The sequence below is a fragment of the Falco peregrinus genome, chromosome 13, assembly GCF_023634155.1.
Source record: "Falco peregrinus isolate bFalPer1 chromosome 13, bFalPer1.pri, whole genome shotgun sequence".
In the NCBI taxonomy this organism is placed as follows: domain Eukaryota; kingdom Metazoa; phylum Chordata; class Aves; order Falconiformes; family Falconidae; genus Falco; species Falco peregrinus.
Genome location: NC_073733.1, coordinates 18,827,581 through 18,854,535, shown reverse-complemented (window position 1 = coordinate 18,854,535; position 26,955 = coordinate 18,827,581). Strand labels below are relative to the sequence as shown.

Sequence of the window (26,955 nt, the reverse complement as noted above, 5' to 3'; positions counted from 1 at the left end):
TTCCTGTATGTGAAATACTCTTCATGGAAGCATTAATATTTCTTATTTCATTGACTAAGTAATAATGAATTAATGCAAAAATATCTAGTCATATTTTCTCTTCAAATTAATACATTTGTGTTTAATTTGGTATGCAATTTCTTGGTTTTCATTGTCAGTTTTGTATAAAACTGTCATATCATTAAAGACTGCAGGTACTTTTTAATCCCTCAGTCACTTTGGTAATTTTAAAATTTAATCATCCTTTCCATCATTTAGGATACTTGATTGGCCCATGAATTTAATCGGAATGTTTATTAAGCGTATCTGTGAAAAACAAGGGTTCTCATTAAGAGGAACTGGTCAAGCTTTTACATTGACAGCTGGTAACCACTCAGGTCACCAGAGGTTCTGGACCAACACTGATTAAAGGAAGGTGATACAAACTAACTTCTTGTTCTGACCTTGATTCAATTGTTTATTGTTCAGTTCTTCAGGTTTCTCTGTATTGCTGTCTGAATTACAACACAAATACTTGAGCGATAGAGAGGAATGACCTAGTTTCAAAGGTGAAAGTAGCTAACTAGGGCAGTACAGAGCTCAGTACACCTTTAGCTAACTTCTTTTTGGCCCTTTTACTTCCAAAATTTAGCTTCAAAGTATCATATAGGGCCTGTTGTCCCATGGAACATTTCTTTTCACGAAAGGACAAATGGTCAATTGAATACAACCACATTATGCTCATTTTATTATGTTGGCTTCTAAACAGATCCTCAGTAGGTGAAAGATTCAATGCAGTATTGAAGTGCTCAACATCTCCAGCTTACCAAGTAGAAGTCTGTATTATATTATTCTTTGCATGCAACCATTTTTTGTGACTTGAAGAGCAGAAAGGTTAAAGAGCAGGAGGAAAGGTCAAGCCAGATAAGTGAAAGTCCATATTTCATAGAATTACTGTTTTACTTATCACTTTCCTTGAGATTTGACAGGCATACTACTGATTAGGTTATCACCTTCAAATAGATTTATAGGCTCTAGGGAATTTTTATTCAACTTACCCTTGGGGATGTCTCGACATAATGTCTCTATGTTGGCATTTGTGATTTTTAAAGGTTTCACAAAATAATGAAGAAAGACATAAGTAGCAAATATCTTTGGATTCACTAAATATTCTGGTAGCAAATATTTAACATTATTTTAAATACACATTTGCATTACACCTTGCTTTTGAATGCACACTGCTAGTGTTCAAAGATAGTTTTAAGATAGTGAATGAAAAACAGCATTTCCACTTTGGCTAACTTTGCTATTTGGTTTTTGTCATCACTGATCTTTTTTGATGCAACATTAATTAACTTAAAGGAATCTTTCATATTAATTGGACAGGTGAGCACTGAAGCAAATACATTAATGGATTTAAGCTTCTCATATGCAGGAGCAAGTGTGCACACTCTGTTACAATATAGCCAGCAAGAATTTAAATAGGGAATATTGCAAAAGCATGCACACTTCATTAGAACCAAATCCAACTGAAGCACTGCCTTGCAACTACGTGTCATAAACCCATGAATTTACCCAGCAGATATTTTCTCAAAATATTTTCAGTCTGTTTTTGACAGAGCTGTAATCTTCATTATAAGTTCTTACAAAAAGTTGTCCTTCCAAGTTTGCCACAAAAGACATTCCCATCTCTATGAAGAAAAAGAGAATCAGACACCTCTTTATGCAAAATGAAAATAATAGCATTGCTGCTAGAAGCCAGAAGTGACAGCAAGATTCATAGATGGACAGTTGCCTGTTCAGCAGTAAGACTCTCCTCTGGCTGATATGTGGAGTATTTCATTATTTTGGATTTCAATGCCATTTTTTTGGTAAAATCAGTCAACAGCTGTATGAAAGGGCTAGCATATTACCAGGAAACACCGTCAGTCTTATTTCAAAAGCAAAGATTTCACTGCTGTCTGGGTGACCAACCCCTCTAGTATTAGTAAGAATTCTCTCAAATAAAACCTAATTTGAATTTTTCAGTTTCATTGGGTCAATGTACAATGCCTACGTACAATCAAATGAATGAGATCTTTTTTGCACTTTGTTGTTAACATCTATTAAAAATTCATGTGGTTAGCACAGACATCTCAGTATTATGGCAACTATTCAGAAGCAGGAAAAGCATATTTCCCCACAGGAAGAAGCATACTCAACTTATTGTTTCTTCAGCTTCAGAAGGTAGATACCTACTTGGGGGGGGGGGGGGGGGGGGGGGGCAGGCGGAGAACTGTCACTGTTCCTTTCACCCATTTGAGACAAAAACATTGACCGTCAGCTAGTTTCTGACAATTGGCTGTTATTAAACTCCAACTTCCTAGGGCCAGCTGTGCCTAATTTGAGTCACTGGTGCAAAAATAACCAGTCAGCAGGAATTGAGGCAATTATGGGTAATTCTGCTGTAGAGCAGTCCTGCATCAGAATCCCAGGATTAACTTTAGGCTGGCATTCCAAGGTGATTGAATGAAGAACACAAGGCCTCAGTAAAATCATCAGTAGTTAAAATCAGGTTTTATATAAGCTCATTTTGGAACTCTGTAACCTGTATTTTAATTTACTTACAGGCAGATTGTCAAAATTCTTTCAGTGCCTGAAGCTCCATAGAGGTTCATACTCAGGGGCTATTTGTTTTACCATTAAATATCCAGCCCTCTTGCCCAAATGTTAGCCTATAATAATTTTATAACCCAATTAATCTCTAAATATGTTTAGTAATTTCCATATTTTGCCTTGTATCTGCTAGATTGCAAAATAATACATTCCATTTTCTTTTTTTTAAAGAAAAAACCACTTAATTTTAAGAAAATACTTTCTTCATCTTAGTTGAAAAACATATAAGGCTATTTCTGTAAGTACTGCTGTGAAGTACATACAATAAACAAATTCAGAGAGTAAGAAGTGTTATTCTAACCAGTCAGCCTTAATTTATGTTTCTGTGTAAAAAAAGAGTAAGTAGAAATAAAATTTTAAGCAACCATGTAATTTTGACAAAAGACTTCAGAAAAAATTGGTACAACTTCACACTGCAAGATATAGTTTGTTTTAAACTTCTAATATGAAAACAGCAACCAGATGTGCTATATTACTTAAATAGCTTCATTAAAAAAATAATGTACAGAAAAAATCAGGAAAAGAACCCAGCAAGCAGTTTATATTTCACAGAGTCCAGTCATTAATAGCAGTATTAGCCAGACCAATATTAAAACATCTATAGCTTTGTTTTCAAGGGTGGCACCTTACACTCAGCTCTTCTGACTCTGTTGTGTCACTGTAACAGAGAAAACTTTTCATAGAGAAAATTAATAGTATCTTTATTGTATGTGAGAATTACTAAAGCTTCTAGTTTTTCAGCTTCTTAGGATTTTTATGACAGACAAAAATATCAGGTATACTGACACTGTTTCCTTAAGTCAGCTTCTGTTGAAACAAAGCACAGGCTCCCTACCTCTAACAAGGTATAATTTAGGACATCAAGCCTCTATTCAAGCTAATAAGTAGATCCATGTCCCTTCAATTATTTATTCCTCTGGCAGACAATTCCATTAACCCCCTCCTGTGCAATAATTTGTTCTGCCACATGTTAGAAAAATTATTTTCCAGCTGCTCAGCAATACTGGTACAGTAAATTGAAAGCATTTCCTGGTAGACAGCTGATACTCAACAGAGAGGTGAACAGCGACATCTGATATGTGAAGGGTAATGTAGTAAATAGCATAAGACAAATGTTAAGTTCCTCCAGCATGATGTTTGTGGACTGACAGTAAGACATGCAAAAATCCTGATGAATTATTCACTCAACTCAAGAAATAAATTAAAGCTTTTCCTGCTATATAGGTGAGACCCAAGCACAAGTGAACACTAACACTTGTTACATAGAAGTTAACTTAGTAGTAAGTAGTACAACACAAACATGTTTAAGTTCACCCACCATGACGTTTGTAGACTTACAATGACAAGACATGTAAAATAGTAATGAATTATTCATTTAGCTTAGGTAAATAAGAAACCATTTCATTTTCTGCAGCCGAGAGTATGAGTCGATACGGACAAATGTATTATGACAGTTCCTGTACTTTATTTTATAAGAAGCTTCACAGCTCAGAAAGCTACACACCTGGTGAGGGTTTTACTAAAGGTTTTACAGCTACACCAAATAGTATCTCCACAGTAGGCATACATTTCTGAGTGGGTATCCAGTAGCACATAATTCTAGATTGAGAGTAGTAAGTAACAGCAGAAGTGTTCCCACTGTGCTGGAAATGAATGACTATGAAGGCAAGAGACAACTCAGGCTTTGTACAGATGTCCTATTCTTGAGTTAGGTTGAAGATTACTGGAAAGTCACGTAGTTACCAAGAAACCATGTATAACCAAGAAACAAAGAATTAAGAAGCAGCCACAAAAACATGAACAAAACCCTCACACCATCCAGAAAGTCCTGTCTGATGGCACACGTAATCAGATGTTGTATCTTATTTATGACAGTACTGGTATCAGCAACTTATGTTATGACAGAAGTGGTATCAGCAACTGGTAAATCAAGACCAATTGGCTAAATTCCTCTTTTGTCCCGCCTCTCGCTTCAATTTCCTGGGGGACTCATTTATTTGTACTGTTTCTGCAGGTTCATTTCTCATATATTCAATCAAAAGATGTAGAAATAACCTTTTGGTTTGAATACACACACTCACAAACACATATGAGTTAATCCTGTTCCATGGTTAGCAGATAGGAGGGCATTTTTCTTGAGCAGTTTGACCAGGAAAGAAATTATATAGTTTTAAAAATAAAAAGAAACAGAAATCCAGCCACCAGGAGAAGCCAGTTTAATATAGAGAAAAAAAGACACAGCATACTTTACAAATGCTAATGTATGTGAAAGAAAACTATCAACCCAATTTCTCAGTAGAAAATTTAAAATTCCAAGCTTAAATGTTTTACCAAAAATTACACAATAAGTCACTGCTGAATTCTGAAAGTAACTCCAAACCTAATCCCCAGACCACAGCGAGTCCCTAGGGAATGACTTATGGACATATTTTTCACTGAAATTGAGCTTTCCCTTGTTTCTGCTGTATTTAATAGAAAACATGGCTCAACACCCTTTAAATTTATTATATTTCATAAGCAGCGGGCAGAGAGGCGAGCAGGCTGAAGCTGTTCCCTCTGTCCTTGCAGGCCCGTCAGCCCATGCAGGCCCCAGCCGCCTTTCCCGCCCTGAGGACTGGGGGCCCTTGGTGGCGTGAGGGCCATGGCTCCCCCGCTCTCTCCTCCCGCCCAGCCCCTGTCACACGGTGGGGCACAGTCCTTCCCCAGGTGGGGACCAAGCCTGGGAGAGAGGGTTCAAAATGAGCAAAAATAACATTTGTGACTCGTTAAGTGCAAAAAGTTTACCTCATCTTAAAATGCGACCCTCACAGCAGGACCGGGGTCCTCCGGGCAGCCATGTCCTCGCCAAGGGGCTGCAGCTCCAGTGCTGCCAGCAGGCTTGGAGATGGGGCCAGGGCTTCCCACAGCCCTGGAGATGCCCACTGGGACACCAGGAAGCCATGTCAGGGCTGGGGTTGGGGTCCTGCCAGCGAAGGATGAAGTTGCTCAGGCAGGAACGGGGGCACCGGCGTGGGCGCCAGAGCCACGCGAGGCGGGCAGCTCCCTCATCGGGTCGCCTGCTCCCGGGGCTGGTGCGAGCGCAGGCTACCAGCCACCCGCCCATCACTGCTGCCGCTGCAGTCCCTAACAGCCTCTGTAAAAATGAAATCCAGGTTTGAATGAAGAAATGTATGTTTGGGAAAATGTTATGAGTCCCTGCAATGTGTGAATAAAACTAGAAAATAAGTATTATAACCAGAATTGTGGAGCCACTGTGACCTACTGCACTATCAATTATTCCTCATGCTGAAATTATTCTTAATTAACTTGAGAAACTGTACCAAATAGCATTTTTAAGCTTTTTACATCATCTAGTTATTTGCTTATATTAGCTGCTGGTAGTGCCATAATGTTCTAGATCATTTTAAAGGAAATCTAGGCTGCCGTAAGGAAATTTTATACATCCCAGGCTGATTGTATTTATGCAATAATGAAGCTGCAGCTGAAAAGGGCTCGATATAGTCACATCACTGAATTCAGCAGAAAAATTCATTTTATTCTTGAATTCAGGATGCTGCTAGTCAATGGAATAAGTAGAAGAAAGTACTCTGACAGTATGGGAGGACATGAAATATCACTTATATGCTTATCACTCAGACTGAGAGGGGCAGTCGGGAAGGACTGAGCAAGGACATTGGGATGGAAAGCCTGTTTCTGGATATAGAGGGGCTGAGCTATAAATGAATCTAGTAAAAAAAACCCTGGCTAGGTGAAGAGAATGAACAAAAAGACAAAGTTAGGGAGAAGTGGCTTGTATGAAGCATTCTGTTGGAATGGGGCACACAACTATTCTTTTTACAGGAGATAATCTGAAATCTATCAGTAAAGTATTCCCTCCTATCTGACACTGGTTAATATGGCAGTAGTAAGCTGTTATCCTCAGCAAGGTACTCTGCTGGGCTGCGCAGCAAAGTCAGAGCACTACACTGAAAAGCTCCAGTACTGATGCTGGAAGTGGGACAATGTGGTGAAAAAGCAATAAAGAAATTTCACTGAACAAAAAGAGACATATGAAAGTGTCAGGGCTGCCAAAAAAACCAACCCCAAATTCTAAAATGTAGATATAAACCTTGCCTGAAAACAATGGCTTGACTGTGTCATATTTAGTGGCTGTGATTAGTGGATGATACACAAATCATTTGTTTTGTACATTTGTTTATTGTTTCACTTCCTGTAGTAACTGGAATGTAAATGTATCATTGTTACAAAAGAAAAAAGGATTGTTGTATAGTCAGAACAGCTGAATGCTCTTTTAAAACAGAAATTAGAATTGCCTTTGTTGTGTAATTCATATATAATGCTAAGTAATCTTTTTATTTAGGTTTTTCTATAGGTGGCAATTTGCCTCATGGAAAGTGTGGTATCCTCATTGATACCCTAGAACACAGTTTTAAAAACTGATCTTTCTTGCAGATATGGTACTACAGCAGCTAATTAAATCAAAGAAGCCATGGTATGGAAATACAACGTTCCATATAACAATAGATGAATATGCTGAAAATACCAGCATTTGCTTTCTCATTTTAGGCACCCTGCATGAGAGAGTATTTTTATCTTCCTTTTCTGCCCTGATTCCCTGCTTATAATTCCCTAGTTACATGGAGAATTTATTTTTCATCTTACTGTTTTGACAATAAATAAATTAATGTTCTTAAAGCACTTAGACTTCTCAAATTCTGTACAAAAGCCAAATAGAAACTAATTCCATCTTAATAGTGTCATTTCGCTTGCATATCATAACTTAGGACAAGAAATGGAACAAAAATAAGCATTATGTCAGCACTATCTATCTTGTTTTAAAGGAGGTAGAGTCCTATGGAAATACCATGACCACTCTTTTAAAGACACTGTAATTCACGTTAATAACAGACTGAATAAGAGTGGGCAGACAGCACTAATTCAAGAAATCCTCAACTCTTTGTTAAATTGGAGTTGGTATTTTTATATATTATTTTATTTGCAATACTATTGGTATATCTAAACACTAAGCAATATTCAGAACAGTAGCTGGGCTAGAAAAAGTAGTGAAATAATAAATAAAATTTAAAAAGATAAACCCTGTAAGTGGTGCTTATAAAGCTTCAGTTGATGATAAGAATACAAATGGAAAGTTGTAAATATTTTTTTTCTTGTAATTTAAAAAAAGTGAGTTAGAACAAGCCCACAGAAAGATGATTGATGGAGTATAGTGGTATTATGAGCAATATTCTGGAAATGTCTCAACAGAGAGCCTATAAATTTGAGTTCACACATCCCTGCCTTTCACACATCACAGTTCCACAGAGCAATGTCTTCTATATGACCTTCCTCTGTCATGCTTGCTTTATGCATTGTCTCTGTCTTAATGCAGACACTTGTACTGGGGTTTTTAGCAAATCGATAGGGAGGGGCAAACAAGGGACCTGGCAAAAGGTTATCCCAAAGCTTCAAATGAACTGTCTGGCTAGAATCCAGGCAGTAGCCAAGAAATTAAATACGTTTTCAATCTCAGTGGGTTACATTAAGAAGTAGAGAAGGGAAGAACTCTTACTATTAATGCTGGAGAGAAAGGCGGGTTGATATTTTTACTTTCCCTTTTATCTACATACCATAGATATACTTTGGGCCAGCCTGTAGAGCTCAGCAGGTTAGAAGAAAAGCTCACATTTGCTGGCTCAGAATTTATCTGACTTGGCAAGTTAGCGAAGGTGCAAAAGTCCTTTGGAAAAGCAGCTTGGTCATCAGCAAAATCTTATCAAATATTTTCATTTTCTATTGTATCCGACCATGGTGTCTAAGACACTAAGAATAATTTTTAATTGCATTTAGCTGAAGTTCAAATGCATACAGAATCTATATGACATCAACTTTAGAACAGAAAGATTTCAACAACATAGAACTGATATTTGAGACTTGGCTGTATATCAACTGTAATGAATAATATCCTAATTGGGAAGCTCAAAGTTTGTATAAATGCTTCCATGGCATTAATTGTCTCACTTATAAGACTAGTGACAGAGAACAGCAAAGGACAAAAGCTATTTCTACATGTACATAAACAGGACCATCCAAAGAAACTGATTGTGCCTAAATCAAATAATGAATTCCTTAAAAAGTGACAAAGTGGAGATAACTGGATGATAAAAATCAACTAGTTCTCTGAAAGGTGCTGTACTAACTCTTTAACTGTGTCATATAATGAAAAAATTTTGAAAGGACATTTAAAAATGGTTTCCTTTCAAGACAGCATATATTCTGAACTCTGCTATCTGGTATATTTATAATACCCTACGAAGTCCATTTGCTTCTAATTTTAAATGTAGATTTAGTGTAGTAATAGATTTTATCGGAACTTGGTTTTAATTACCTGTATAGTTTGTCATAATAAATTGGGTTACCTTTCATCACATTACCTGTATGGCACAAAACAAATGAATATAAACTAGCATAAAACATAATATACGTTACTAACTCTTACATTTTAGTTAAAATAACAAGGTAGTGGAACAAATCTTCCCCTAGGATGGCGATTTTAGCTTTAATTATGTCTTCAGCAGTTAAGACTTCACTTCTGGCAAGAAAGTAGCTTCTGATGAAAAAAAGTAGAATTTGTCAAGAGCACTAAGACTCGAATCAAGGAACATTTTTCTGAGATCTTATTAAGAAAGCTGCAATTGGAAGAAACAACTATGCTTTTTATACACTGATTCATGTGTCAAGAAGATGTAGCTTAATTAGGACTGGATGAAGTCTAACAGGATAATGCATTGCCACACAAACAACCTATGACTTCTGACTGGGAAGCAGGATCTGTACAGCAAGAATTGTAAATCTCACATATGTAGCAGTATGAAGTCTTGAAGTTCCTAGGAGACTTACTGTGGAAACACGATACATGCTGTCTTCCGAAGAACAACAAAAAGCTCATACACCATTGGCTAATACTCCTGAAATAATAAAATTTGCCTGAAATTTATTTTTAAGGTTCACCACATCAAATTTATCCTGAAATTACGTACTAAATGAAGAGTCTGAAAATTAGGTTGCACATACAAAGCCGGAATCATTGTAAAAAATATTGATTTGAAGTACATTTGTAAATCTGAAACCAAGAATGAAATTTATTACTTTATTGTTCTGACCAGGTGACCATCAATATAACAAAAGCTTTTTAAAAGGACCCCAAATCTAGACCATATAAATTAAGAAGTTCAGAACTTTATTTTTAGTGCCCTGAGTAAGTGAATATTTGTTGAACTGGAATATTTTACTTGCTTCTATTCTGATAATCAAATGACAACCAAAGATGACTATCCAAACCAGAGTCTGGCTGGTAAAATGGTATCACAACTCTTTATAGTACATTTATTAGGGATCTTCCAGAATTAATTTAAAAGAAAAAATACTTCTTTGGCTTTATATCAACAGATGGATTACTTGGAAAACAGTTTTCATACACAGTTTACTTTAATTTTCCTTCCTAAGCACTATCGACTGCCACATACACCTTCCCACAAATATCTATATTGGTATTCAAAAACTGTTCCTTATAATGTACACAGAAAAATGTTTTACAGGACAAACCATGCATGTGTTTGGTTTACATTCACAGTCTTTGTTGATCCTAGAAACTATAGATTTATCGAAGTACAGCCAAGCCTCCTCAATACTACATCAAATGCAGTGCTGACACAAATTGTATTGAGCATACAACACCATCTCCTGTAACATCCTCATAGGTAAACTCAGGCAGTGTGGACTAGATGAATGGGCAGTGAGGTGGGCTGAGACCCGGCTGAATGGCAGAGCTCAGAGGGCTGTGACCAGCAGCAGAGTCTGGCAGAAGGCCTATAGCTTGTGGTGTTCCCCAGGGGTCAGTGCTGGGTCCAGTGATGTCATCAGTGACCTGGATGAGGGACAGAGAGCACCCTGGGCAGGTTTGCTGATGGTACAGAGCTGGGAGGAGCGGCTGATACCCCAGAGGCTGCGCTGCCATTCAGCGAGACCTGGGCAGGCTGGAGGGTTGGGCAGGGAGGAACCTCATCAAGTTCCACAAAGTCAAGTGTAGGGTCCTGCTCCTGGGTGGTGGGGGGATGACACACAACAGCCCCACGCACCAGCACAGGCTGGGGCTGACCTGCCGGGAGCCAGCTCTGCAGAGAGGGGCCTGGGAGCTCTGGTGGGCAGCAAGTTGCCCATGGGCCAGCAGTGTGCCTGGGTGGCCAAGGTGGCCAATGGGATCCTGAAGAGTATGGTCAGCAGGTCAAGGGAGATGATCCTCCCCCTCTGCTCTGCCCTGGTGAGGCACACCTGGGGTGCTGGGTCGAGTGTTGGGCTCCCCAGCTCAAGAGAGACAAGGAGCTACTGGGGAGGGGCCAGCACAGGGCTACAAAAATGATGTGGGGACTGGAGCATCTCCCTGGCGAGGGAGGGCTGGGAGAGCTGGGCCAGTCCAGCCTGGAGAAGACTGAGGGGGGTCTTACCAATGCATACAAATATCTTAAAGGGCAAGCGCCAAGAGGACAGAGTCAGGCTCTTGTCAGTGGTGCCCAGCGACAGGACAACGGGCAAAGGGCACAAACTGCAGCACAAGAAGTTCCTTCTGTAGATGAGGAAGAACTTCCTTACCGTGAGGGTGGCAGAGCCCTGGGACAGGCTGCCCAGAGAGGCTGTGCAGTCTCCTTCTCTGGGGACATTCACGCCTGGACGTGACTCTGTGCAGCCTGCCCCAGGTGACCCTGCTTTAGCAGGGGGGGACTAGATGATCTCCAGAGGTCCCTTCCCACCCTGACCATTCTGTGATGCTGTAATATGGGCCTTATAACATTGCAGCAACAGGATTTTTTTTAGTAGTAGCCATAATTAATTTTGTCATTAAATTAAAAGGCAATAAATAGGGCTAAACCTCTGGGACTGAGCAAAGTAAATCTGAGATTGTATGTAAGAAGACATTATCATTCAAAAATTTATATTTCGACAATACAATAGTCTCTTGGTTTTGTGCCTAACAGATACCAAAGATGATCATGAATGAAAAACATGATGTTACCCTAAACAAAATTGTCTGCAAAACCTATAGGTGAAAATGACATTATTCTATCTAGGAAACTAGTAACACTCTTCCATTTATAACAGGAAGAAAAGCATTGAATTCCATAAGTCTTTGTCCTTTGCCTTTTGGAAAACACAATCAATTTTTGTTATCTCTGCTCTCCTTTTCTTGGATGCAACTCTTGTTAGTTCAACTAACTGATTACAATGCCTGAAGTGGCAGTGGAAACTGCTGACAATTCTGCTCAATTATATTCCAATAACTGGAGATCTACCCAGACATATATATACCAGCCTTATCACTGTGACATGGGAGCACACTGAAGTCCAATCCCATTCAATGCATTCACTGATGCATAACTTTCCAACATAAACTACCATCTCTGTTTACATTTATACAAGACTAATCCTTGTCACCTTCCATACATCATCCTTTTTCTAAGACACAGAATGCTATATTCCTCCTAAATATTTTATAATCTTCACATAAGTAAACATCAAATTAATTTGGAGTTACTGTGCATGTAGTGATATAGAGAAACCTCACGAGAAGTATTAAGCAATTATTTCAGATTCTTTCCTATACCTTGCCAGTTTTTGCTGTCATTAAATTGCATCTTGTTCACTTCCAGAATGAAACATATATGAAAGATATATTTCCAGCTGAATAGAAATTTAAAATGGCGACGGCTCTTCTTTTTACAATCCCAAGACAGAAAAAATGATGTTAATGAAACATGAAACATCATGAATTAAAGGCAGTAAAATATTTAAACTTACTTGTAGTTGTTCTGTAACTATGACACCCAGCCCACAAGAGAGGTATACACGAAAACTAATTATTGCTTCTTTTCCTTCTTCTTCTTCTTCTTTTCTTTGATGCGTTTTATACATGGAATGAGTTTTTCAGTAAACACATTGTACTTATCTCACAATTTTAAGACTTTAGAGTATTAAATCTATGGCGCTGCCTCCATAATCTTATTGAGGCAATGTTTAGTAAATGAAATGAAACGAAATGAAAATAATAGAATAGCATAGAATAGCACAGAATAGCATAGAATAGAATAGAATAGAATAGAATGACACAGAATTCCTAAGATACCATTATTTAACGTTTCTGAATTCACCTTCTGCCTGATCATACCTAAACTGGGAGTAAGGTTTTACAGCATTTAGATAGTCAAACGACTATCATTTGACAGCAACAGTCAGGGATGAAATCTAATTAATTATAAGATAAAGCCTGCAACATTTGCAAATAGGATTATAGAATTTAATTCCTAATTATAGAGGGACCTGGACTCCCAACCAAGACACCTGCTATTTCTAGTCCTAACATTTAGTGTGATTAATTCTGCAGAATTAATCCACAGAATAGATTTCGTATAATTTGCAAAGTATGAGTAGCAAAGATAATTTTTACTGAAATAACATCCTATACTTTTGCTTATGAATGGCCCATGTTCTAACTTTAATTTGAAGGCGAACAATTGTAACACACTTCACACTACCTATTTTTAATCTTCTCCCCCCTTCCTCAATGAATATGATTTTTGTATTTCTTCTCTGACTGCATAGCGAACTCATTTATTTCCTGTTTCAGTTTCCTATCTGATTAGTTCTTTTCCCTACAGATTTAGTTTTGCTGAACCATAATGGTACCACACAGCAGAATAAAATATAAAATTCATACATAATCATGTAAGCAGAGAAAGAATACCTGCAACTCCTATTCATTTCAAAGAAGCTGCCATTGTTTAATACCTTCAGAAGTTGCACCACTGTTTATATTCAGCTGAGTACATTATCCTAGTATATAGCACTGGATGATTATCAGCAGATGAATGCTCACTGCAAAATAAACATGAGGTCTGGCATAAAAAGAAACACCTCCTTTGCAATCCACTCTTGTCTCCAGAATAATTATGTAATCTTTAGGGCGGGGAAAGGTCTGAAAAGACCGTTGAATGAAAACCTTCCCGTATCTTTAGGTTTAACAAGAACACCGCTGAAAGAACATATACAAAGCTGGGGAGAAAACTCTGAGAAAAGCAGATTGAATTTCCATCAAGAATCCAAAAGATTTTAGTACTATCAGCAGACTCAGATAAAACTCTATACATAAGCACTTCTCTGTCTTGCAAGAGCATATAATAGAAAAAGGAGCAGCAGATTTTGTTATAATTGTCAGTTCTATTCAGATAAGCATATAGTGGTACTGTTCCCTCACATGAAGCATTTTCTGCAATTTATAAGGCCATTTGGAAATGTGAGCAAGCTGGCAGTTTTTTACCAGCTGCATTTTGCATAGCAGAGATGGTGCAAGTAATTTCCATGCAGAATTAGAACGAAGCGGTGGCACTCTTCCACTGCCAATAACCACATGGTCTAGTAGGTTGGATACAAAAATTAGGTTAGAAAAGATGTATCTTGCTGCTAACTTCAGCAATGGACTTAGTATCTTGTACATTATCTAGCAATCTTTACACAATGTGTTGGTACCACAACTACAGTTAGGACACTTCCCTGTTGTGCATACTGTTCCTATGCTCTAGATTACTTCTTAATGAAAAGTAACTCAACTTTGTAAGGTATTGAGTACAGCAGTGACCAGCAACATCTCTCCACAGGAATTACTACTTGTTGGCAATGAAAAATTAGCATTAATATTGGTAGGCTTTAATTATGTTAAGTTAATACAAGCAGTAAGTTTATTATAAACAAAGAACAGCAGACATCATGGATGGAACTAGCTTGAGTTACAAGGCTCACTGAGCTTGAGACTGAACCTTTGGACAGGTACAATAGTCCCTATGTAAAACTAGTCTAGTTCATGGTAAATTCGGGGCCAACTTAAAGCCTGAGGTGTCTCTTTCTTACTAAATGGAGTTCTATTCCTCTCAGCTTTAAACCTTTTACCTATTTGATGGAAAAATTTGAAACCACTGAGTGAAAATTTAACCACGTGAACGAAAGAATTCTGCAGATGGTTCAGAGGAATATTATAGCAGCAGTTTCTCTGAGGAGTGAGAAGCACCTGGAAGCAGCTTACTGTTATGCCAGTTCCCATGTTGCCTCTTAAGGATAAGATGGCACTAAAAGTAGGTCACAAGTATACCACTTAACTTTGTGAGAACTGAGCCCTAAACAATTAAAGTACAGCTGCTGAAATAACTACTATGTGAAGAAAAAATGAAAAAGGTTAAATATTTGATGGAGTGGTGTCAAAACATCCCATTAGTATTTTGCCCCTGCTTCATGGCTTTTCTGAGAAAAATTGTAAGCTCAGCAGCAGCACTTCAGTAGCAGCATCTGAATACATAAAAGCATGCTGGTGAAACTTGTGACCAGAAAATCTGCATGAAACTGAGAGCAGGAGCTAAGTGAAAGAGAAGTTGTAAGGGTTTACAATTTGATCCTTCAAGAATGAGGTATTTCTTTGGTTTACATGATTCAAGGTCATAACCAAAACATAAAGCTCCCTCAACTTCTTGATATGACCCACTCATACTCCAGCACAGTTACTAAATGTCTTACCACCAATTGCTAATCTTTACAATCTGAGTAATCCACACCTTAGCAATGGAGCTTAGATTTAAGAGCTGTTGCTGCTGAAGTGCATGAATATAACCAAAGATAATTTGGGAGCAGGATAAGTGTCCCAGTCCCACAAACAGATATGACCCTCCAGGTACTCATTTGAATTGGCAGTAAAGAAGTCACACTTCTAAGCTGTGGGGTTTTTTTCACTTCATACCTATAGGTCAATGTAGGGAAATAAAAGGTCTCCCATTAAATGTGACTTTACAGGGAGGTGGGTGGCAATGAAGATGACCTTTGGCAGCCCTCATTCCTGGGCCAGAAGGTGGTGATTCTGTCCTCCACACCAGGCTTTTGGGACCTAGCCAAAACTAACACTGCAATCTATTATGTGCTGTTCTTTGGATGAGATGTTATAGATTTAGGTTCATTGCTACAGATCTCACTAAACATTTTGAAAACAGATGGGGATAGCCAATGCTTTCTGGCCAGCATATCCTCTATCACACAACACGACTGCAATATACCTTCTGTCAACAGAAATAGGATGTCATGCTGAAATCTATTTTACCAGCCACTGCTGGTCATATCATAACTGTCACTCATATGACAGTCTCCTATCACTGTTGCCCTACCTTTACCAACTGATTCCCTCAAGAGATACTGTATGATTTCAGCCAAACTTTGTTACAGACTACAGAGTAAGCAGTGTCCCCATTCTCTCCTTTGAACTTCCTGCCATTTAATTTTGAGCCAAGGCAAGCAGTCATCACGTTAGCTGCTTAACTTAAGGTTAACTGAGTAAGCTGTTTGTTTCCAGTGAAACTTCACCAATCTTGGCACTAGTGGGTTTTTTTGATAAGTATTATTTCACAAATCATAAAATACTAATAAATGAATTTTCAAAATGTATAGAAATAGCTATGAAAAACCAAATCTTTTGCTGAGTATTAAACTTACTTTGCTCCACAACAGGGAATGCCAGACTGACCTAAGCTAGAAATATCTTTCCATAACCAATAATTTGGATGTTTTTCAATTAAAATGTTATAGCACCATATTGTCACTTTACCTAGCTATACTGAAAACACTGGCACAAGTAAATCTTCTATACATGGCTTTCATGTAACTTTGATACTTCTATTTCTACATGAATGTCTGGGAGAAAAAACCAAACCCCCCAAAACCCCAACAAAACCCTATAAAAAAAGCACAGTAGTCATTTTCCTGACGGCATACAAAATGTCTCCTCTTTCTTAGTTCTTTCTGATTACTTTTTCACAGGAGGAGAAAGATGTCACAAAATGTGAAGCATGAAAGGCAGGGACAAGAAAATCCATATCACAGGCAAAAATCTACATGATTTTGCTGATAATAATGGACCCAAATCCACCAAACAGCTTTTGAGAAGCAGCTAGAGTTCAAGAAACTGCCTTCTTTTCAACACGCACTCAAACAAAACAATATTTTCACAACTGGGAAGTATGCAATTCGTTGTATGCTTCTTTCACGTGCTTCTGTGCGTCCTCTCTAGAGACAAGTCTAAAATCGAGATTCAGCATAAAACAATACATGGAAGACCATCAAAAAGAATCAACTCCTTGCCAACATCAATAGAATGAACACTTTTTCAGACCAGTAAAAGTGATATTTGTGTCAGTTGTTATGTTATTTTAGATACCTTAGGGCCTGATGGTGCAGTTAATTGGATTCAAGGGACTGCCACAAAGTATAGGTGGTATCTGTCGATAATAGCTGTTGCCAAAAGTAGGGAGATGATTCAGAAGTGAAAACATGAACTAGATATTCCAGAAATGTTTATTTTTCTACTGAGAATACAAAAATATTTATATGCTTTTATACCTCTGTAGCAGATGTCATATCATTTCTGATTAAAATTGCTTGCCAATAATAGATTTCTCTCAGGCACAGATTAAAATCAGCTTCTATAGCTAATTCCACAAACTAAAAAATCCTACTGCATTTGCCAGAATGTCCTCCATATTTTCTGATACAAATAGGTAGACAGATACAAATAGGATATCAAGAACTGAAAGTTAGAAGACACAAGTATTCTGAATATCTTCTGAGAGCTCATTCATTTAGAGACCCCACTACCTGTGGATAATTTATGCATGCTCATTCCAGCTATTGCTGATTTAAAATATTAAGACGGCTCGCTAACCTCAGTAAGGAGACTCATAGCCTTGAAAGATGGGATAAGGCAAAAAGAACAAGCTTGCTGAGCATGCCAGATGAAAAATTTATAATTTTAATATCTTTGTATTTCCATATTCTATTATATGTTCATCAGAATCTGAAGCACAGAATAGCAGTTACTTTATTTCTTTTTTGCCTCCAGGTATACACCCAGGCATCAAGCTGATAGGTTGGTTCATGTAACACCAGCTCTCTTATGACTCCAGATAATTTATTTATAATGAGAATCATGTGTTTTCCCAGTAAGATGTTGATGCAATATGACTGCATTTTCAGTTTCTAAAGATGTATAATTGTTATATGGATACAAATATTGATAAAACATAATTCCTTACATGAGAGCAAATGTGCCATACAAGGAGGGATTTCAGTGATGAATCCTAGGAAATAAATTACACATCATCTGATTTTCAATCAAATGAAATATTTCCTTGATATTTCATGTCTGGACTGCAGAGCAGCTTTAGATTATTCACTTCAGCATTAATTATACTATTTACAATTACCTGGAATTCCTTCACTATGTATAACAGTGTTGTTTGCTTGGCTTAGCTCCTGGAGAATGGGCAGTGAGGCTGTACTTGGATCTTGAATTTACAGAAATGCACAGACACATCAATACTGTGCATTAAACCATAATATATAAAACGATCCTGTGGCATAATAGGATGCATAGTATATGCACAGGGTCATGCCAGATGTTACACCAGTACATTAAGCCATGTGATGGTAGAAATGAGGCTGTTACCTAGAGAATGTGTCTTACTGCAGAGCACCTTTGTACATGAGACTTTGCTTGCATGTGCACGATCATTATCAAGTACAGGTTAACTACTTGTGTGATTCCTGGCAGAATCAGGGCCTTGCAATAAAAGTAAAAAGCACTGGAAATAGTTCAGGTTGCCTACATCAACATGATGTCAAAAAGGTATTAAGATTCATACCTCACTTTATAAACTATTCAGATAAAGAATTGAACAAAAATCTTTCACTTACAGGTTGCTGGAAGTCGAAGAATTTAAGACATCTTCTGAGAAGCGTTTAATAGATGTGACTCAAGCTACATAGCTCAGGTTAATGAATGCAAAAATAAAGGGAAACAAAAAAAGGGCTGTACACATTTGAAGGTATATTTACAGTTAGCACAACCTTCCTTATAGGAAAATGAACTTCAGATCTGTGACTGTTAAATTCTTAAAATACATCAAAAAAATAATTTTATAACTAAAAGTTACTTATCAAGGCTTTCTTTTAGGTTTTGTAGCCACTAAGGTGGTAAATGTACTCACCTCTGCTTAGACTTAAGCCCTATGCAGTACAGCACTTTTTCAGACCAGAAGTGGTGCACTTGGATCTTTGGTTTGTGCCCAAATGACTTGGCAAGACTAAATTAAGTGATAATGAAACTTCACAGATTTACAGACATCCTGAAAACAGTAGAAGCAAGTTCACTATTACAATCCAGGACATAATTACAGCATTGAAATATTATCATTAAAAAAAAAAAAATGAAGAGGAAGAGACAGAAATTGTTCACAGAATTGAACAGTCCCATCAAAAGACAACTATAAAAAAGAAACCTTACCAGCCCTCCAAAAATTATATATTTGTTTGAACTGGTGATTTCCATAATTAAATTTCAAAAAACTTAAGGTTTAAAACATCTAAAACATTCACTCTAGTATGTAAGAAACAGTGACTTAACTGAGAACATTACTAGGTAGCTCTGCAGTAATTAACAGTGTACTTTAGAAGTGCTTAAACACAGGTCATGATGTCCTTACCAGAGATTACTCCCAGAAGATGAAGAAGTGCTGGCTTTTAGGCAGCGAGTAATTTAGATCAAACTCTAGCAATGAAGGTGTTTGAAATGAATACAGCAAGAGGGGCAACAAAGTATCCCCTATACTTAAGATAGTGTTGAGAACATACAAAAGTTACGATGACTTGTTACTGCAGAACAGCGCGATAAAATAAACCCAGCTTTATCTTCTTAAATATTTTTTATTCCTAAAATCTGAGTTTAGCTATATGAGATAATCTACATCTACAGCAACCAACTAACCTGAATAACATTTTCTCTGAAATTCCAACACAGCCTATGACAGTTTCAGAACCTCCCTCTAAAGAAAACCATAAAATCCATCTGTTCTGATAAGCAAAAATAAATAAATAAAACCCTAACCTTTTTCACATTCCAAGCATGTCTGTTAACTTTCCCTATTAACACTCTTTAGATAGAAATAGCATATAGAATGTGCAAGAGCTAATATTGGAAACGCTAAACAAAAGCTGTAATCAGATTTTTAAACAGACAATATAAAGCATTGTAATTAACTGGGTTGGAATAAAGTGGTCTTTATTAGTGCAAATGAGCTCATCTGCTATAGGAATGAATATTTCACAATCTAATCCAGAACGTATTGACATCAGCCAAACATTTACATTTCTTCCATAGACAGATTGTTACTGACCTTGTGATGTGACATATCTACTGTCACTAAGCTACAAAATGGGAATCTCATCCTGCCTCTCCTCTTTTATATACAGAAAGCAACTTATTTGTCAGCATGCCAGCTTTAACTAGCTGAGATGAAGGTAAGCTAATTTAATCGGAACTGTTCAATAGCTTCGACCCACCTGACACTGTCAGTTAAGGCAGCTCCACATTGCAGTGTCTTTCATTATTTCCAGCTCTTTCTTCAGACTACTTGAACAGCAAGTCAAATAATATGCTTAGGAGTCAATAGGCCTGACTTTTTCTCAAGGACATTCTTTTGATGCCAGGAACTGTCAAGTGGGAAAACACGTAGTGTGAAGGTGAGAGGACACTAATTAAATATACATAGCTCTGGCCAAAGAAGAATGAGGCACAGCTTGCTATCTGAAAACTCAGTTGCCTGCTTGACTGGGGTCACAGCTGTTGACTTGTACAAGTTCTTAAGTTACGGTCTCAGTGTGAGATGCTTTAACACTCTTAAATACTAGAGAAAGGCTATCTTCAAGGATCCTGTGTACAGTTATATGTGCTTTTGTAGTTTAAAGGCAGACATAATAGAGTCCTTATGTAAGTTCAGCTAAAATGAATATGTATCTTTTATCTACTGAACTTTGAGGTATTATTCTATTTCCTGAAGCCAGGGAAGAATCTATGCTTGTTACAACATGAGTGATACCATTAATCATGTCCATGCAGAAACTGACTTTTTAAAGGCCTGTTTCAAAGTGTGATTCTAACTACAACACCCCTTCAGATGAAATTTGCTACAGTCAAGAGCAATGAACAACAATTAATGTGTTTACATACACGTGCTTGGATTATTTCACAGAGGTGAGTGTACATGTTCCCATCCGTGTCAAATACTTCCAGGCCATGAAGCCAACATAAAAATATCAGATGATCTAATGCTTTCCTTTCCTCTGTTTTCTTTGCACTACTGATTACTGTCATTTTATATATATTATCTAAAATCAGACTTTCCACTATCCAGAGCTGAAAGCTTATTTTATTTACATTACAAAGTCTCAGTATAATTTTTCTTTTGCGTGCTGTTGGATATAGCTGTGCAGTGCAAGTGCTCTGTGGAGTTCCCTGAATGGTGCTACCCTGCACTCTTACACCGAAGTGCAGCACTGTGTCAATGCACAGGCGAGCGTCCCATTCATGCAGTACCATAAATGAGCTCATTTAATGAGTCAGAGTTTATTAGGACTTGCTGGCTTGAGTACTCTGCCCTCTACGCACAGCTATACTGCAGGTAGACTGGTATCTCTGCATCTGCTCCACAAAGTTTTGAGCGCTCTGGCTTAGTCTGGTAGTCACTTCACTACTATGATACAGATGTGTATTTTCAGATGAGCAAATAATAATAATATTTATGGAATTTAAATATTTCTTACATATCTGTAAGACAAAAAAATCCAAGTACTATTACTGGTATTTGATTGTACTTGGTAATATCACATCCAAAAAGCTCTCAGAAGCCTTTCATTTTGAGCTGAAAGTTGTGGCCCTTAGGTGTCTTGCCATCTTGCCAAATGTCACCCTGACCTGCAGAGTCTTGCTTTTACCCTGCTATTTATGACATGATTTGTGGATGTTCAGCCTTTCCCAGACACATGGGTAGCAACAGCCCCTACCTATAAATGCGTTTTTGGTTTTGCTTACATATTTGTGCAGGGAGAGGTGATTTTGCAAGGCAGTTTACATGTTATGAGGACTATCCCTCCCTTCAAACTCCAGGGTAATCAAAACCCACATTATCTGTAAATGGACAAATGAAGAAGTGCTCAAAGCTGGGCTTATATGAGAGAAAAATTATGCAAATAACATATTTAATAGTTGCATAATTTCACACTAACAACTAAGCATTTCAAACTCTTAACATTTACTATTCCTAGTACATAAATATAATGGGGTATCACATTCACTCTTTATCGTTTCCAGCTTCTTGCAATTTTATCAGTCTATGGCCAAGGACAGAGTGTATTCCTGAAAACTGAATTCTTCCAGTTTTCCCTGCTGGGAATTACACTGCACATTTATCTTATAAGAACAACTTTTGTTCATCAGCCATCACAAAGAACAGGGGGGACAACAGAAGTTCTTGCTTTCTTTAGAGACTGTACTTTACCTTCCTCTTCCCTCCACCAGATTGTTTTCTGGTCTGAGAGCTGTGGGATTAAATATTGTCTGATAAATTACTAACATGCCATTTAACTGAGTCTTTTGGACTATTTGAGAGCAATCGCAGGTCTCAGTGTATAAGTTTTTCAAGTGAACAGCCTTCTTTCCCAGGCTGTAACTGTATAATGTAAGTCTGAACACATTTATATGTAGGTTGAGACCAATATAATTCATACTTCTTAGGAGCAACATGTAATATGCTGTTGCTGAAGGCAAAATCTCCAGCAAGATTAACGCATGCTTCACTAGATCTTGTTTTTCACTTCCATTTACCTTTGGTTGTATTTTTCATACTTACTTGATTAACAGTCTCTGTGTGTATGCATCAGTCCCTTCAGTTCAAGACTTAGTTGTCCATGGGCAAGCAGGTTCCACATGGCTGAGGGACACCCAGCAGCTGCCTTACTTACTTTGCTTTATCTCAATCTATTCACATAATGTTGTTACAGTTTACAAACATACTGAAATAGCAGACACTTCCTGCCTCATTGCAATTACATATTTTTTAACATCTTGGGTGTCACACATTCAGTCCATGAAAACATGACTGAAGCAGCTGGCAAAATTAAACTCTGGTTTGGTCTGGCAGCTCAGAAGAGACTTCCTCACAAATCCTTCTCCCATTTATTGTGATTTGCAACAATGTAGTTCTGCTGATTGCAGAGGAATCCCTTACATTTATAAGAATGTAACTCAAAGCAAATTTAATCGTTTTGGGCTTAAATACAGATGAACATTGGGTGCATTGGCTAATTTCAAATACTTTAACACATTATGCTCCAATTCTGATATTGTGCTACAATCATGCTCCCATTACAAAAAGAAAAATTACGTGCTTTGATCTTTTTCAAAAACTTGTATTATTTTCAGAGTATTTTTTAAGTATAGTAACAAAGACAGGAAATACAAATATAACTATCACGAAAACTGTAAGTGACAGTAGCTTGTGATAGGGGCAATCTGGATGAAGGCAAAATGTTCAAGAAAAATATTTTTGACTTACCATTCACCCTGAAACAATTGCAATATATTGATGGTAGATAAGAAATGTGAGATACCAAGATTTCTACAAAATAATACATCAAGTCTCTACCCAATGGCTGTTCTGTAATTAGTGCACCTTAGGCACTGACCCACTTTAAAAAAAAAAAAAAATCAGAAAAAATAAAGTTATTTTCCTCCCTTCATTTCTTTGGGGCAGGAAGCCTGTCAGTGTTTGTAAACCGTTATGTAACTGCATAGCACTACAAAATTTTGTTAACAATGAAATAATTCTATTTCTATGCACAAAATTCAGATATTAAGAATAACCCCTTTCTAGCCAAAGACTCTGCAGAAGCATATATCCCAGCATGGCATAACAAAGTAAATCCTGCAACAGCAGCTTTATTATGCCACATGATCTTGCAGCTTCACTAGCACCTTAAGTGTGGTTTCAAAACTGGCCTTACGAGGAACTACTCCTGAAGCAATGACCACTGCCACACACTTGGTGACCACAGCTGATCTGTATATGACTGGCTTAGTCAGCAGAGTATGTATTCAGCTTTACCAAATAATGTCCTATCTGCATTTTGGAGATGGAACGAATCACCTTCCCCTTTCCTTGTGAGTTTTGTAACATGAAAACATCTTTCTTTTGTCTCACTTGAAGGAAATATTGAGTATATTTTTATGATAAATAGAACTTACTGCATAGCAACAACTGTATTGGAGATAATATTCTGGGTAAGAGCAAGAAATGATTCACTGGCTCCAGTGAATTATTGTTTGATTTGCAAGTAGTCTTTATTGTGCAACTCAGAATTGGATTTTTACACAAGCCTTGTCCTTGTAATGCTGTACTTATTCAGATCTCAGAAGGAGCACAACCATAGCAGTACAGTGTGGGCAGAGAAATGAGCAAAAGTGTCTTTGCTGCTTTAAAGCAGTATCCTAGGGCTGCTCTAGAGCATTCTAGTGAAGTTACCTGCCTTGTACAAGTCATTGATCATTGAGATCTAGCCTAAAAATAATGCTTTATTTTCTTTTAAACTGAAATTTTAGAATTAATCATATGTTTAAAGGATATTTATGTATTGCTTTCTAATTTTTCTAGGTACTCTTAAGGTTGGGTGAGATATAGAAAATTTAGCAGTATGATAGAATATTGAAAAACTCACAGGTCTAACAAGGGCACAGCTGATATTTCTAGCTAGTGTATTCAATTTTGACTCAAAGTTGAATCAAGAGGTTTTCTATCATCCATGTTTCTTTCATAAATTTTGTGATTTCAGACCTGTTGTTTAGGTGTCCACTCTGCCAGAACTCTAATCACATTGATTCTTTTGTTTGGGGAGGGCATTGGGTTTGGCATTTTTATTCCAAATAATGGAATATATTAAATGATGTTATTGGTAGTGTATGGATCAAGATTTAAGGTCACCTGTGGGATTAAAGCAAAGCTTAATTTCCTAGATTATGAGTGAGACACATTGTATAATAAATAACCCTTGCTGAGAAAACAAAAAAAAAAATCAATCATGACATCTATCTATAGCCTTAACCAATTACCATTAATGCTTTGCAAAACCCAAAGGAGTTTATATTTAAAAAATAAACAAGAAAATCTGATACCTGATTTCACATTTCGTAACAATAACCTAGACAATATGCTGGTCTAGCCTTACTACAGTGAAGAAATACATTCATATGATCTCTCAGGTGTATGTAGATTCAATGATGATACTCATTTCTCAACGTACTCCTGCACATTTTCTAGGATCTGCACTTAAGGATAGGACAAAATTAAGTTACATAAATTCCTTGAGAGGATACTAATCCATGGCTTTTTTTCTGCACAAATGCTTTTTCCCATCCACACCAGAGGGTAAAATGTTGTATTTTTAACTGTTATAGCAGTGAAAGTTGCATTCACACTAGCTCTTCAGAACATTACTATTTATTATGCTGGTTAAAGCCATGATCCTCAGCAGCCAGCTTCTAGAAGACAGTTTTAAATAGGCTGGAGGTCATTACGTCACTTGAGCAATCACTTCTTACTAGAAAAAGACATTCATTCTTTTAATATTCATTATACTTTTTCTTGGCATTATAAACACTGGCTTTTGACCTGTTCCAGACTGGCATTTGTATGGAATTGAATGCAAGCAGGTTCTCACTTCATCAAGGAAAACTGCCAACAGCTGATGTAGATTTAGATTATCACACGATCTTCAACAAAAGGACAAGTGTTCCCAATCTGCCTGAAAAACACTGACTGAAGATGTTTTTAACAGTGCTTTCAACTTTTCACCTTTGTTATGAAAGTCTACTGAGAGTCTATTATAAGGCCATTTGATTGATCTGTGGTATTTAGAGATATTAAATATTTCACCATATTGCTCAAATCACAAAACTGGGACGTTAACAATTTAGAAATCACTTCCATGCTTACTGCCCAATGCTGCTCTGGTTCAGACCATGTATTTTGCAGCACTTTTCGGATCATAATACTAACTTTTAAATTAATCAATTAAACTAATGACATAGTTCCTCAACAAGAAGTTATAAGAGATCGTTACATGTATTGACTTAAGAAAAGATATGACAGAGGTATATAAGATAATGAATGATATGATTCAAAATGCACTATCTCAGCATAAATGATTTGAGAGTTAATGAAAACTGGGAAGTAATTATTAAAACAGACTGATTTTTTTTTAATATAATACATAATTAACACACAGAACTCATTGCTTCTAGGCATCATTTAATGAAGACATTTATGAGGTTGGGGGTTTCTAAGCGTTGTGTGGGTAATAAGAAATTTCATGTATAATCCAGAAGGCACATTCTGCTCCAAGCTAAAGACCAAGGATATCATTTAAAAGCCAATACTCAAAAAACAGAGCAGACACTTCAGGTTTCTAATCCAGTAAACCATGAATATGCTACTGTGCACAGTATCATTAGAAGTCACAAACAGATGCACTTAATGGAGTTTATCACTATATTAAAAACACTTCTACATCAGGTAGGGAGCAAAATGACAAATTATGGCTCACTACAGAAAGCAAATTATTACAGGCTTCATGTGTCAAGGCCAAGAAACACATTGATAGACCTCAACTTTTCAGTCTGAAATACAGCACTTTAGCAAGTATTAAGAGTTCAAATGGATGAGATCAAAGAATCGTCAATGGCAATGACCCATCTGTTTCTATGTGGACTTTTAAGTAAAAATTCAGGAGTAGGACAAGTTTAAAGTGATACTTGCATGGAAATGCTCCCATGATCCTTCAGATCAAAGGCAAAAGGTTTACCAATTTCCTGAGGGTTTTGTCTCTCTGGCAAACCTGAATAAACTTTCCCTGCAGGAAACTTTCAAGCCTCTTCTGGAATCTGTGTATACGGTAAGTATTCATAGCACAATATTAAATGAAAGATTGCTTTTTAAGAGAAAGATCCTTTTCCAGATACAGATATTTCCATGTAACTATATTGCATGTTAAAACTTCATTATAAGGGCTGTATCTCAATTGGAATATGGAGTTACATAGTATTTTCCACTTCTCCAGGCATACATGCTGCTCCAACCTTTTGGCCCCATCTGCAAGATCATGTTCCCCAAAAATGCCTTTATTAACTCTTGTACATTTATGGCCTGAAATGGACGTATTGAACGGATGGAAATAGATGCAAACATAATTTTAGAAATGTCAAATAGTATGTTTTAACACAAGCATTTGCCTGTTCTCCTAAAAGAAACAGACACGACAAAATAACTGCCAATAATGCAGGCATGGTTTATTACAAGACAA

General features: G+C 37.1%; 1 long non-coding RNA gene across 1 annotated transcript in view; it reads right to left on the bottom strand.

Moving 5' to 3' along the window:
* LOC129785612 (uncharacterized) overlaps positions 1-5,437 on the bottom strand; it is a 141,162-nt gene extending 135,725 nt beyond the window's left edge. Inside the window, exon 1 of the long non-coding RNA XR_008749749.1 lies at positions 5,419-5,437. This is a non-coding gene — a long non-coding RNA (uncharacterized LOC129785612). The remainder of the gene's footprint in view (positions 1-5,418) is intronic.
* Positions 5,438-26,955: the final 21,518 nt, after the last annotated feature.